The sequence below is a fragment of the Bradysia coprophila genome, unplaced genomic scaffold, assembly GCF_014529535.1.
Source record: "Bradysia coprophila strain Holo2 unplaced genomic scaffold, BU_Bcop_v1 contig_687, whole genome shotgun sequence".
Taxonomy (NCBI): domain Eukaryota; kingdom Metazoa; phylum Arthropoda; class Insecta; order Diptera; family Sciaridae; genus Bradysia; species Bradysia coprophila.
This window is the reverse complement of record NW_023503927.1, coordinates 146,341-161,781: the sequence shown is the minus strand read 5'-3', so window position 1 is coordinate 161,781 and position 15,441 is coordinate 146,341. Positions and strand designations below refer to the sequence as shown.

Here is a 15,441-nt window from a genome sequence, read left to right as displayed (position 1 = left end):
AAAGCGTCGGTAAAATTTCCGGTCTCTTAACAAAATGGCTGCCGGTGGCCATATTGGATTTTAATAAAAGTGATATATCTTGGGAAAAATGGTACTTAGAGAGTTTCTGTTAACATGGAAATAATTTGTTATGTGTGTGGGGTGTTTCAGGCATTCCATATATGGACATCTATATATATCTATATTCACCTATATTGAGCTATATACAGGCATATATAGCTATATAATAGCATATTCATCTGTGAAATGTTTATTTATAGTGAAATATAGGTAAATATAGCGGTATATAGCTGTTTAAATAGGAATTTATGAAAGTTGACTTCGTACGGGGCTGTCTATATTGCCTCCGGCAATTTATTTATATATGATAACAAGGCAAAGAGTGGATAATGCAAGTGATTTTAAAGCGCGAATAGCTTTTCAGTAGAGAATGAAGTAAAAGAAATGAAGGGTTTCACAGTAAAGGCTTTTGATACAAATAGGTGTTTCGTACGGTCGGCGTTAGATATGTTTTTGAAAGTGGCTTTAGGTTCTAGGGACCAATGCCAATTCAGGCACATATAAAAAAGTCTAATGGAAAATGCATCCGATTTCAAGATTCTGTTTTTCAAAAGAATTCCTCATAACATTTATCTCTCGATTGCATAAATAACTATTCTCAATAAAGGCGACGAAAGTTCTACTTTTTGACGTTGAGTTGAGAAAAATTCTAGGATAAATTAGTTTTTCAATGCCCGAACGTTCAATGAGAAAATATTTAAGAATTTTCCAAAACTGTCTCTTGCAACAAAGTATGTCACAATATGTGGCATTGCAGCGTTCAGAGACGATTAATAAAAGAGACTTTAAAATGAACGTTTTGTCGTATAAACTAGCATTTTCCATGTCTCATCCTTTCTTGGTATACCACATCTCGTATATAATTCTTATTTACATTTTTTTGCAATCACAAAAGGAATTTCTGTTCACATCCTTGAGTCGTTTTACATAAATATTATGTGTACGTCGTACAATATACAATATTAGAAAAAAAAAAACAAAACAAAAATGTAAAGAAGATGAAAAGATTTAGGAAGAAAAAGAGTAGAAGACAGTCGAGTTCATTAAAAAATTTCAAACGATTTTCTTTAATACTAGAACATTATGTAACTATATGTTACTTATATATTGTCTATATTTATCTTTTTATTATTATTAATGTCATAACCAAATGAGTACATTGAACGATGATGAAATAAATTTGAATTAAAAGAAAAAAAGGAAGAGGCGCATCTAATTCAAACGGCAATGTTTTTTGCCTCATACTTTTATTTCCCTAGGGATACATTTCTCATTCCAAAATCATATCCTTGAACACATATCAGATAGATTATTCTGTAAAATTCCGTATATTCTATACTACATCACTGTTTGCGTGCTATTTTTTATAGGAATTTTCTTTCTGCAATATCAATATCTCCTACATTTATTCCGTTGACTGTTAAATCAAGGGTCTTACTGTTGGAAGTTAAAATTTGTGGTAAGGAATAAGGGCAGTTATACAAAACGTGATAATTATTCAACGTCAACAACAGAATGAACAGACTCTGTGGCTGCTTTACCATAGACTGGCCACGAGTTAGCAAATTTTGTAATGAGTTGAAATTTCATTTCAACTATGATTCAATAGACTTGTTTCTGTACAAATGGATATAGTGTTCTTCAAGCATTTTATCGAGCACCACTGTCGCCTTGGCCTGATATTAATGCAAAACGTCGAAAGACGTATTTAATTCTCTCACAGATCGAAACTACGTAAAATACGGTAAATTCGTGATACAAAATCGAACAAAATGAACAAAATCGATCTAGTTCTGGAGTTTATTCCTGGATGAGTTGTTTTTTTTTTAAATATTTTATGGCCAATAACTATTGTAATTCTGAACAAATCAAAAAGTTGTATCCAATCGACGAAGAACGCAATATTCCGTTCGTGATATTTTATAAGACGTTTCGACGTTTCCTTACTTACTGCGTTGTTATCTCCTAATGTTTAAATGATCACATGTTGAAGCTTGAGTGAACTTTAGTAAGGATCGGAATAGGTTGATTTAGGTCGACATGTGACCGGAAAATTGACGACCTGACCTGACCTGACCTGAATTTTACCTGACCTGATTTAAATTCGACCTGACCTGACCTGGCCTGTTTCAAATTTATCTTGACCTGACCTGTTTCAGTTTTAACCTGAAATGATCTGATTCATTTACATATTTTTTGTTGATTCTCGTTGCCACAGACTTCTAAATTTCTGGCTACGACCTGTGGTTTTATGAGGCATATTTGCAAACCGAAGAAGAACGTTTGTCAACACTATGTTATAGTAATTTCTGAAACAGGTCAAATCAGGTCTGGTCAAAATAAATTCAGGCCAGGTCAGGCTTTCGATTTTCAGGTTCAGGTCAAATCAGGTTTCAGGTCATTTAGGTCAGGTTTCAAGTTGACCTGACCTGTTCCGAGCCTTAAACTTTCACCAATGCGAAATAATCGCTAGGAAAATTCCGTGTGTAATTGTCTGACACGGGAATCAAACCCGGATCATTTTGATGGAAGGCTAGTACTTAACCCACTGAGCCATTCCGTCCAATTTTGAGAATGGAGTTCTGAAATAAAAAAAAAGAATGTTTCAACGACTTTTGATAAGTTCATCAGTCAAGGGACTTGCCAACTTATAAGGTGGGACCTAGTATGATCTTGTATCTTTAAAAGAAACATTTTTTTTCTAAATTTTTATTTTCTATATTTTTCCTTTATTTATTGAAAAGACATTTTCTGTTGACATCTTGTCGTATAAAATACCATTTTATATCTAAATATAAATTTTGGACAGTTTCTGGACGAAAATTGAATCGAAACTATTCTTCACATATGCAAAGTCCTTGTCCAGTTTATCTTCTTTTTCGTTTTTTTTTATCGACATCTATTTTAGTGCGCCGACAAAATTCCACCACCCAGCTCAATATGGTGTGTGCTTTTGAAATTTATTTGATGTCAATGAATATCCGTATCAATTTCCATAATCATATTTTTACAATACCTTTTTGCCAGTTATGGTATCGCTTGTGTATAGCCGATGCTTTTACGTTTCTATTCAATTTCAGATTGTTATAGTGGAATAAAAACTGTAAAAAAATAGTTGGAATTGATTGCCTCATTTTTCTGGAGCTTTTAACAGAGAAAATTCGTGTGGTATCGCAGTACAACCTTTCATGAATTTTCGCTTTTTTTCTGGAGGGGATTACCACATCAATTCTCTTGTCTCTATTCTATGCATGTTGTTTCGTAACATGATCACAGGATAGGGATTATGACATCACCTCTCGTTCCTCCATTCTATGTGAACTCCACCGCTGAAGCGATAGAGTATGATATGATAGAGCGATAGAGTGGCCTCCAGGACTCTGAAACAGTAATCAGTTTTTCGATCGACCCTATAGTGGCTTGGCGATAAGAGTCTTAAAAAAGGATATAATTTGTATGTTTCTGTTAAATTTTTCTTTGTGGGCAAATTTGAATTTGTAGGTGGGCATTTGAGATATGCAGGTGGGCACGTGCCCACCTACAATGTTGCTTAGGCTAGTCCCTGAGCGATAGCAAACGTTTTTTCAAATCCTTATCTCCAAGAAAATAGGGCCGATTGAAACACTGATTACTGTTCCGGAGTCCTGAGGTCATGTGCTATACGATGGTAATCCATTTGACTAACATCCGTCCAGTAAAAAAATAATTATTTTGACATTGGCTTTGTTGCAGCGACATCTTTCAGTGAAATAGTGAGTCGTACTCTATCGGTAGAGTTGACATAGATTAGAGGAAAGAGAACTGATGCCGTAATCCCTCTCCTGTTCCACTGATTTGATTAAAATTCATACCATTTCCCCATCAATTTTGCTGTTCCGTTAAACCGTACATAACAAGTGCATAAGCTGCGGAACCATCCGAGGAACTCAAATATCACAATTAATAGCAAAAATCTTAACCGAATTATTTCTACCATTTTCCTATTCTTATCCCTAGTACCATTGAAACGGTTACGTTTTTATGAGGAATCTAATAAAATGAGTGGGTGGGAAAGCTAATTACCTAATTTCTACAATTAAGCCTCAATTTTGCCTGTTATGCAAGTAGCAAGCCCACAATTCGTTCAAATTCTTTTAGTTCCGTTTCTAAAGTGGAGAATATTAATTGGAGCTAAAATCGGATTTTTCTTAGAAGATTATTTAAGTGGCATACTATTGCGTTGGCGTTTAATGTATGTGGGTCAACGACAGTTGTAATATTTCGTGATTTCTATTTCATAAGTCGATTTTGCTGATACCAACGTTACACGTGCATGCTGTACTCGTTTGTGGAGAATAATGCGGTCGCTATTTATTCAAATTCAATTGAAACGAATAATGTTTTATACGGACTGCAAGCATATCACCAATATGATTGTCAGGTCTACTACTTCTTTTGATCTAACACAATTCTATTTTAAATCTTTTACTTCGTCAGGCTTAACGCACATTTTGCTACACAAGTCACTTTAGCCACTATGCATCACTTATTTATGTGGTAGTTGTCAATAGCAAACGACATAGCCTCCCGTAAAAGGTGTTTTTTAATGTGGAAAGTCTGAATTCTGAAATTTGCCATTTATCTTCCGCATCACACACATTTTTTGTTTTGTTTTGTACACAAAATGTATCAAATGAATAAAAAAAAGAGTTGAAGAATTGAATTACTTGAACTACAAATAGCGAACTCTGTTAACTGAACAGTGAAATACTTTATTATAGTGTTCAAAGAGCGGAAAAATACACAAAAAGAACATTGTTCAACTGGTATGTCATGTCAAAAGTTGTGTGTAAAAGTCCAGTTAACTGGGAATAAACCATTTAATATAAGTGAGGTCTATGGGGGCTTCCCCTATCTGACGTTCTCTTTGAACACTCTTTAGCCCTTGATCAAACCAACGTACTTCAATTAAAAGTGCTTCGACAGCTGACAGCCTGCCGCATAGAGTATTATTTTGTATGAAAACTTTTTCCAAATTTTTTTACAGTGCCAAAATTTATTTGATACACTATCCACTTTCAGTGGCACTGCTCTGCTCATACTTAAAGTGTTTTGATATGAATATATGCTCGTTTTTGACAAAAGTAGAACAACAAAGATGAGAAAATTAAATTTGCAATCCTCAGTTTTGAAAACAATGAGGTTTGCCGATAATTTACCGATAATAGTTGTAAATTTTACTCTTATCAGTCTCAATGAATATTTTTGTTGGTACTTAGGAACGTCGATATCTCGATATCGGTAGTTTATAATATCGTTATCGGTAAAGCTTAATTTTTTTTTGATGAAAGCGAGTTAAATACGAAAAGAGTTGCAAATCGCTTTCAAAAGAGTTTGCCCCTCGATCAAATGCAAAATAGTAAGCAAGTACATAGCAGAGTTACTCTGCAATTGTTGCTCTATTCTCGTTTATATGGTAAAAGAACGTTCTACATCAACAACATCAATTTCAATTCGATTAGCGATCTTACCGAGAACAAAATCTGTCCTCTTTTTTGTAAAGTTACTTCGAATAGTTTAAAATTTACACACACAAAAATTAATTAAAATTCAGGTGCCTTGATGGGAGCTTTTCACAACCACATTTTTAATTGATATACTGAAAACACTTCTTTATGCTTGCGATGGCTATAGTAATTGGTTGACGACAATGGCGATAAAAATAAGAATGAAATTCAGCTGGAAAATAGTTTGAACAGTGTTAATCAATAAGGTTAATTGGTGTGCAAATCTGTAACTTGGCCGAACTTTCATACGTTCAGAGGTTAACAATCTACAATAAACGCAATTTCGGCTCCAAATTTTAGAAAAATTTTAATTGGGAGGTGCGAGAAAACAGAAAAAATAGGAAAATAAGCGGTTCAAAGACGTTGAAACAACACAGTGGTTGCCAGAATAATTTTTATATCAACAACTTTTTACTATTACTATAACTATTTTCGTTGCTGTCTACTGGTGGAACAGCTATTGACCATCAACTTTGAGCAGAAACTCGCCAAGATACACGCTGAAAATCTGTGAGAAACTAGCGAAACAAAACTATACAAAACAAAACTCTGTTCTTTGAATCGGACTCCAAACTTTTCTCTCACTGTTTTGCAGAATTTAGAGTCAAATTTTGGCCAGGATTTCTTGTACACCGTTAGGTTGGCACCAAAAACACAGATAAACAACGTAAAACCTATAAGTTTGTGTGCGAAAGCTCGGAAAAAATAATAAAATAAATAAATGAACCACGTATTCCAATTATTTAAACAATGAAACTACAAGTTCTATCCATATTATAAGGTTAAAAAAAGTCTAGTTTGGTCTGTATTTCCCGCTGTTTCTCCGACGGGAAACAGGACTCATACCTTTTTGAAACTCATTCTGGAGAAAATTTGCAGGTTTTTACCACTCTGGTGTTTCAACGTCTCTGAATTGCATATTTTCCTGCTTTTCCCGCATCTCACAGGGGATAAACCTATTGTTTCAGCCCAGCCCAGGTCCAAAGTAAAGTAACTTCACGATAATAAGTTTCGTCGTCCTACGATTTCTTTGAACAGTGCTTGCATAACCTCTCTTGCGAATATAGTGTATCAACGAAAAATACGGCAATGAGATATAAAAAAGTTGATTTGTGTGTTCGGATGACTTTAAAAACACAACCATATTCGCAGTAAATTGTCATAGAACATTATTGAGACTAAAATGAGTATTTCATCCGAATAAAATATAAGATCTCTACAGTCGTATACCCTAATAACCATTACCGTTAGAAGCGTTTGTCATATTGAAACCAAAATTTATGAAGGTAAAAAGGCCCACACCGAGGCCCACACACGGATCTTAATAAACCGTTCCCCCCATCCGCTTATAAAGTTATTATTTTATCGAGCATTTAATCTACGAGTCGTTCTTCTCTTTTTGTACGTTCTTTTTTATTATTTTAGGTCTGTGCAAACCTTTTCCAGTCGTACCACTTAGCAAATATATTTTTAAGAATAAAGACTATGATAGGATTTTCCGGCAGGGATATGTCATACAAAAAAACAATTATTTGTGTACATTACGACCGCGATTATGAAAGTGGAAATGTGTTTTGATTATGTGGCCATTTGCTCGCAGAGAACCCTAAAAACACAATTTTTTTTAAAGTGGAATTTATTAAAACGAAGCAAAATGCTAAATCAACCACTTATGTATGTCGGGCAATATAATTCATCATTATAGCTATTTTGCTAACCAGTTAGTAAATAGGGTTGTTTTGCACAGTAGGTGTGAGATTACGAGCGAAGCGAGTTCGGCAACACATCGTGGGCGCAAAACCACCACATTTACTAACTACTTAGCAACAAGATTTTAAATTTAAATTTTTTTTTAGTTATTTTTAGGTGACATTTTAACTACTTACTGTAATGTCAAAATCGAAACAAATTAACACATTTTTCGTTGAAAGATTTATTATTTTCATGCAAAATTACATTGTCGGCAATAAATAGCAGATACTACACATACATACATGAAACACCCCCACTAAAATACCAATAGAATAGGGCATGGATCTTGTTGACGTTTTCACCATTTGTCAGCAAATTTTATTTGGCTGAATATGGCGCTGTTGTAGTTGTCAAGGTAAAACTTCAGGAAACAAACATATTCAGCTATGGAAACAAGAATGGCGATTTTATAGTTTTGAGGGTAAACTAGTACGTCATCTCATGCCCTATCCCGTATCCGTACGTAAATATTAGATTTGCGCGCGGACCTGTCAATTTATTGATATGTGTAGCATATCCAGTTCATTATGTATCCTCTACTAAAACGGATTTGTCAGTGTGTAAATTTACTCCAATTAGATACACTGAAACAAGAGTACCTCTTGGAGTACCTGCAGCTACACATAACGACGCTAAAGAGACCTGACCCAAATTTTTCTTTTGTTATTCTGTCAAGTTTAACAGTACAACAAAAGAAAAAAATGAATCAGGTCTCTTTCTCGTCGCTATGTGTAGCTAGTGTACCAATTATGAATATTTTGACATTACAGTAGATAACATTATATTCAGCCTCCGACGTCGCTTCCAACACAACAGCAAGTGCAGTAAATAACGATGTTGAGCGCAGGTTTTTGTTTTCAAGCGTCAGCAGCTAATTTAGTAATCGTTTGTAATTATTTTTAAAATCTATTGCATCAGCGTTATGCTATTGTTACTTGGTACAAGATGGTAAACAGAAACGTTTATAAAAAACCGCCGATTGCGGGTAATAGTCCATACGTACAACTGTATTGTTTACGTATGAACTTACGATCGTGAAACACATTTTTTCCTTTCATTAAATTTTTTCTGTTTTAATTTCAAACAACCAAAATGTTTGCATTAAAATTGTCAACAATTATAATTTTCGTATATTCAAAATTTATAATGTTTACCATTTATCAACTCAACAATAACACACCCGACTGCGTAGAAAAATATTTGGAAAGAAATATACTTCACCGAGTCGCTAGCATTTAACGACGACGACAAGTTATGTTTACAATAACTTAACACTCAATATTTGGGGAAAAAAAATTTCCCATCACTTAACAATTTGCCTCTTTCGAAACTGGATCGCGGTGGCACGCATCGCACGGTGGAACGTGTGCTTGGATAAAGTTTCGAAGTGACTATTCGCCCGAGCGTGCGAATGGCATCTTATAGCCCGCAAATACCCTTTTTAATTCTTTAATTCGTTAACCTGTTACAGACGGCAAGCATATGACCACTGGTCATTGACCAGTATTATTATCAGGTCTATTACTTCCATCAATCAAAGTATTTTTAATCGGTTGATTTCAAATCTTGTGCTTCAACCCTTTTTTAACATGCATTTTACTATAAGACAATATTACTCAGAACTTGTCATTATTTTTGTCGTCGTTATTGATAACAGATGAATATCCGTATGTGACAGGTCAATAGGTCTTCAAGCAAATTTTGGGTGAATCAGTGGACGAACGAATGAATTTAAAAATTTTAAGCTGTGTTTGGTGTTAGGCGTTGACGCCTTTAATTTTGAATTTTCAGCGGACCTAGGATGTTAAAATGGGATAAAAACAAAAGAAAATTTCTTTGATTTTCTCTCACTTAAAAGATGTGATACAAAGAGCTCACGTTCTCTGCTACAAAATGAGAGACTATGGGCTTAAGCTCTCTTTTATAAAATGTGACCCAAAGAGCTCAACCACTCATTTACAAAATGTGATACATGGAGTTTATGCTTCTCTTTACAAAATAAAAGCCACTGAGATTATGCTATATTTTAAAGAATTTGATGCAAGGATGCTACCTTTTACAAAATGTGAGGCAAGAGATTGAAAAATTGTAATTTATGTAGTTTATACTCCCTCTTAAAAAATGTGACGAAGCAGCTCGTGTTCCCTTTTATAAAGTATGACGCAAAGTAGCTTATGCTCCCTTTCACAAAATGTGAGGCAAGTAGAAAGCTCTCTTTTACAAATTGTGAACTATGGAGCTTATGCTCCCTTTTACAAAATATGATGAGGTAGCTCGTGTTCCCTCTTGCACTGTGTAAGTTACGAAGAAAAGGATGTCTTAGAAATTGTAACGGAATAAAGTGTGAAATGATTTACTTTACAGAATATAACACGAAGAACTAGTGATCACTTTTCTTTCTTTTTTCAACAAAGACAAAGGCTTGGACTTTTGGAATAACAACGAAATTTACGCTAACCTTGAATTTAGAAACAAACGTTGTAGTTGTTCATATATCACTATTTTCTTGGTTCGTTACCATTTCATTTGTCACTCTTTCCTCTGATTATTATGTTTCTACGCTATTCACTTCTTTAGATGTTTACATGCGTAAAAAAATAAGATGCTATTCGCACTCGCGAGCGATTAGCAACAGCCATAAAGTTTTTATTTAACATTTTAACTTTGTTGGATTAATGTATTGCGCTCTTGGCTTTTTAAGATCAAACCACAATCGGATAAACTGATTTTAACTTGACTAACACTCCGGGTACAACTGGTCTGACTTTGTAAATCCCTTTTTTTAACGGTTTTTGGGAATGTTACACCATTTTATGGTACATTTTTTCGCCTCCATGTTCTGTATGTAAGGCTAACAACAATAACTTTGCAAACCATTGTAATGGAAATAAAGTGGTGTCCATGGTGTCAAATGTAATAAAAAAAAATCTTTTTGAGTTAAAGGTCTTTTCTAAAGAAAATACGATTAAATATTGAGATGGTGCAAGGAAAATACATGGAAAACACTTATCTCCAGTCCGGTGTAATATTTTATTCAAGATGTGTAGGTACTCTGTGGTGCTTATGAGGAATGGCACTGTCTTCTTTTAATACACTTTGAGTCGTAAAATTACATTGCTTTTTATGGTGCGCGATCTGTGAAAATTTTATGAATTTGGAGACTATGTCGAGTTGTTCAGGTTATTGTTTAATGAACGGCAATGAGAGAAATTCGGTATTATTCCACACGAGTGGCTTATTTCGGTTTAATTTTGAGACGGCACGTGGCTTATCAATTCTAAATTTAAACTGCTACCGGGAAACTGTTTCAATGATACTGTTTATAGTATCTATAATATAGATGAACGTACGTAGAATTTGGCCTATCTTTCTACTGTCATATGTTACGCAAAAAAAACGTATTTCATTTGTGTCTTTGCTTTTCAAGAGCTTTCATGAGCTTTAAGCTTCTTTTATATTCTACTTTTCCAGTGGATTTATAAAAAGAAGTTCAAAGCTTTCGAAAGCTACCTAAAAACACTCGTAATCCATGATAAAGTTATTGAAGTAATAGATTTGTGTGAAACTTTACACGTATGAAATAAAAGGTTTAAGTTGTTTTATCGCAACTAGCACTTTCTGTTTCTAAAAGAGTCGAAACATTTGCTGCAAACATGAAATTTCAAGAAACACCGTACGTACACACATCCACATTTCAAACCCTGTCTTTGTAACAGATAAATGGACCGTAAATGAATTTCATAATTAAACTGAAGGGTCATTGAAGATGCGTATCGAACAGTTAAATGTGTCTGTGTCTCTCATGGGAATTCCGGATTGTTTAGACGATTAGTAGCTCCGAATAGAAAGTTTACTCAATTTTAGGCATTTAAGGGTACAGTTAATTGAACAAATTCCAAAAAAAGATGTAGAAAATTGTGCGAAATGCGGTGAACCAATTTGGCTGTTCCAAAACTTTCCGTCGGAATGGAAAAATAATAAATTCATTTTGCTTCCGGTACAGAGAACGTATTGTTGCCCTTTGCGTTTACATTCACAATTTTGTTGTTGGTCAGAAATTCGAAAATAAAATTTGTTTTTTTTGCAAAACAATTGCGGTAGGAAGACGCTTCAGGGGGTGCCGGTCGGTATATAAGTCTAACATAAAATCGAATATAAATTAAAATATTTTTTTGTTGTTACCCATAGTATACATACTCTTACTCACAACATTTGGTAGACCTATGTGTTATGCTATTCTATGTTATTCGAAGGGTCGTGAAATACAATCCCCACTGAATTATAATGAGTAGCTCAACGTAATCCAATTGTCTTACGTGTCTAGATTTTGTGAAATAAATTCAATATTTAAATAATGATCAATGTTTTCTTCTACCTTCGTAAATCGTAAATTATTTCCTGAGGGAGGTGCGGGAAATGAGGAAAATATGCAGCTCAAAGACGTTGAAAGACCAGACTAGTGACCAGAATAACTTTTATATCAACTATTTACAACAATTTTTAAATCAAAAGGCGTGAGAAGCTTTCAAAAAAAATCGTTGTTTTGCTGACTCCTGTTGCAAAAATGCTTTTCGAGACTTCCTGACTAAACTCGTCATATTTCAGCATTCACTTCCAGGGATGTACGTAAACAAAAGCAGAAAATACGCGAATCCTGCTTATTTGTGCATTCTAAGGGCAACAGCTCCCGAACCACTGGCCTGCGTTTCATAAATTTTCTGACTCTTCTCATCAACGCCTTTCATTCAGCCATCAATCTCGAGCAAAAGTTCATGGATACATTCGTGAAAAACCAGCAAAAGTCGCTGTTTTGCCATACTTTGCGTGCTTTCTTGGCAATACCTACTGATCCATGAACCCGATTTTCGACAATTTCAATATTATGATTCGTCCCGCCAATACCTTTCATTTAACGTATTGATCACCAATTTTGAGAAGAAACTCGCGAAGATATATGATGAAACTCCGTGAAAAATAAGCGAACCAGAACAGGACAAACCAAGACACTGTAGGATTTTTTGTACACCGTTAGGTTGGCATCCAAAACGCAGGTAGACAACGTAAAACCTGAAAATTTTCTCCAGGATGAGTTTTAAAACAGTCCAGCTTTGTCTACATTTATCGCTATTTTTCCGGCGGGAAACAGGAACAAACTCGGACGGTTTTAAAACTCATCCTGGAGAAAATTCTCACGTAATACCTCTAGATGTAATTATTGTTGTAAATAGTTGTCGATGTAAAAATTTATCTGGCGCTTTAACGTCTTCGAACTGCATATATTCCTACTTTCCCGCAACACCTTGTTTGTTTCTGCGAATGTCCACAATAAAAAGAAAAACACAAAAACGAGACAACAGCACTGGTCAATGTTCATTTGTCTTTTCGTTAGCAGCATAAGAAAAGTATCAAAAACACATTACACCGAACCGTTGCAAAGGCAATGAAACTCGACGAATCTGGAGATCCTATTGGTCACGTATCCATAATAATAAAAGGAAAACGTGATCCTAATAAAAACACAGCCAGAAATAAATTTACTATATGTTTAATACAAAATACGCATTTTACGCATCACTGTATAAGGAAACACACTTTTGTACATCATCAACGCAAAACTGGTGAGGTTTTTCTTTCTTCGGTTCATTTAACTACCAAATATTATATTGTGTTTAATAAAGAGGTTCTTTCACACCATTATGCTTTTTTCCTGTGCTTTCCTGTGCTTCAATTCTACTTTCAACAAAGCTTAAAAAAACGTTACACCATCACTCAGTAAAATGGTTTTTAATACGGGCCCCGGTTCTTCATAAATGGGACATCGTGTATTATATCTGGCGATGTTTTTGAGGAACTCGCAATTCCATTTTTTTTTTGTTCAAACGCGTAAAGGTCATGTTGACGATGCTTTCGGTTTATTTCCATTTCAGATCACGTAGACCAGATTTACTTGTTCATGGTGTAAATGGTTATGTGATGATGATATTTCATGTAAAAATTAATATTAAATTCGGGAAAATACATAGTTTGGAGAAAATTTAATTTTCTCTGGATTGTAAAAAAAGGCCTGAGTTTAGTGATCCATTAAAGTGGAAACGATTTATGGGTTTTTCGTTCATTATCATTGTTAAAATTAGTCTCTAAGAAATTCAGGAGCTATTTTTGAGAAAACTGTCTCCCGTATTTTCCTAAATTTTCTCACATTTTCCAAGTTTTCCCGTATTTGTCTAAATTTTCCAGAATTTTTCGATATTTTTTCAAAATATTTTTTATTTAAATTTTTTTTTCTCCGAAATAGGCCCTGGTAGAAATTCATAGAAGTCTATATAGATAGAGGAGTATACACTATGAGGTGACTGTGCGGCGTGTGAGTTTAATATTTTCTTTATTTTCCTCAATATATGTGCGAACTTAATAATCCCATTACTTTATTACAAATAAAATACGAAATTAAATGTGGAAAATAACTTCATCCTTCCATTCACGAAATATTCGGACAGGGTACTCGGTACTGGAAAAACTGAATAGATTCCGATAGATATTTTACTCAATTTTTTTGTGCCCCATCTGTAAATTTCTTTCTGCAACTGCGCTGCGAAAACTGAATTTTTTCATGCGTGATTTTGGATGCGATCGAAGGGTCTTTTTTTCTCTGTTTTTATATATTTTACTTTTCGTCACTAGTGCTGAAATGGATTTTACACGCTACATGCGTCGAAAACCGTACTTTTCATTTTTGAAGCACGTCTTTCGACGCCCTCAGCATGTAAAATCCATTACATAGTTCGGTATAAAAATAAAAAGTCTCGTATTCGTTTGTTTATTGATCTCAGCTTCGCCTCGGATCAACAAAATTCACACGAAAACTCTACTTTTCATCTTTTTATCCCTAGTGATGTAAAATACTATACTTTTCACCACTCATTCTGAACCATAACCCGTAAATAAAAATTTCGAGCTGACCAAATTTCGAACCCCCAACACAAAAACTCAATGCTTATCGAGCAACACCTCTAACCATTCAGTGAACCAATTTTTGAAGCGTACATAGATGCACTCTACTTGAGTAGAATGTATGTGAAACTAATCTATGGTTCGCTCAAGATTGAAAAATTGAAAAATAGAAATCGAAGGCGAGTTTAGCTACACATCGACGATGGCAAAATACCGAAGCAAAATCTATTACTTCATTACATTTAACATCTTATTTGGTTATATAAACGAATATTAGCCACGACTTTTTGTTTATTTCGCTAGTGATTGTCGGTAACAAATGAACCTAGTTGGCGCCACAGGAAAATTTTGATTCCACCAGTTTCGTGATCAACTCGAAAGTGTCTTAGCATGTTCTTTCAGAACCTTGCAGTATATCTACTTTAATGATGTAACTCCTTTCCGAAAAAATGCAAATTTTTATCAACTCCCCGCTTTAAGAACCAATAAACAACGAACCAACAAGAAACGAAATATTTGACGATTCTAAGGATTTCCAATTTGATAATAAGACTTTGTAAAAGTTTAGAGAATTAATTTTTTTTTTTATAATAAAATTCTTGCGAAATAATCCTAATTCTATTTACCTTGCGAACTTAAACATCGAAGACTTTGACGATGGGTGGCTTATTTTTCACCGCGTACAATGTGTCCTATGAACTGGATGTTCGTTACACAAATTGGGAATATAAAATAACAGTCATGTGTATACCAGTTGCCGGTTTTGGGGGGTGAAATTTCGTTTGGTTTTATTTGTATATTGACTATAGATGTTACCATTTACCATAAAACTTAGCCGGTTAAATTATGGTCTTACTGACATTCCGTGAAAATCTATCAACCTCTAAAAGGGTACAGTGCTCGTTTTGTATGTGGAAGGTGTGATTGAGTTGGATTAATCAGTAATTGAGTTTCGGAAAGAAGAAGAAGACGAAAAAAAAAATTCACGGAAATGTCACATTTTGCAGAAGGTGAACCATATTAATTACGGACGGCATTAGCAGAAAATGTTCAAAACCTTTGTTGGTGAGCAACCCAATATAATATTGGCCAATGGTGGAAAGATATATATAAAAGCCGGCAGTCATAAAAT

General features: G+C 34.4%; 1 long non-coding RNA gene across 1 annotated transcript; it reads right to left on the bottom strand.

Annotated features, from left to right (window-relative positions):
* Nucleotides 1-390: 390 nt before the first annotated feature.
* LOC119083513 lies at nucleotides 391-14,332 on the bottom strand. Its single transcript, XR_005088880.1, has 3 exons — nucleotides 14,319-14,332; nucleotides 7,792-7,796; nucleotides 391-633 (listed from the first exon to the last, which is right to left on the bottom strand). It is a non-coding gene; the product is annotated as an uncharacterized LOC119083513 (long non-coding RNA).
* Nucleotides 14,333-15,441: the final 1,109 nt, after the last annotated feature.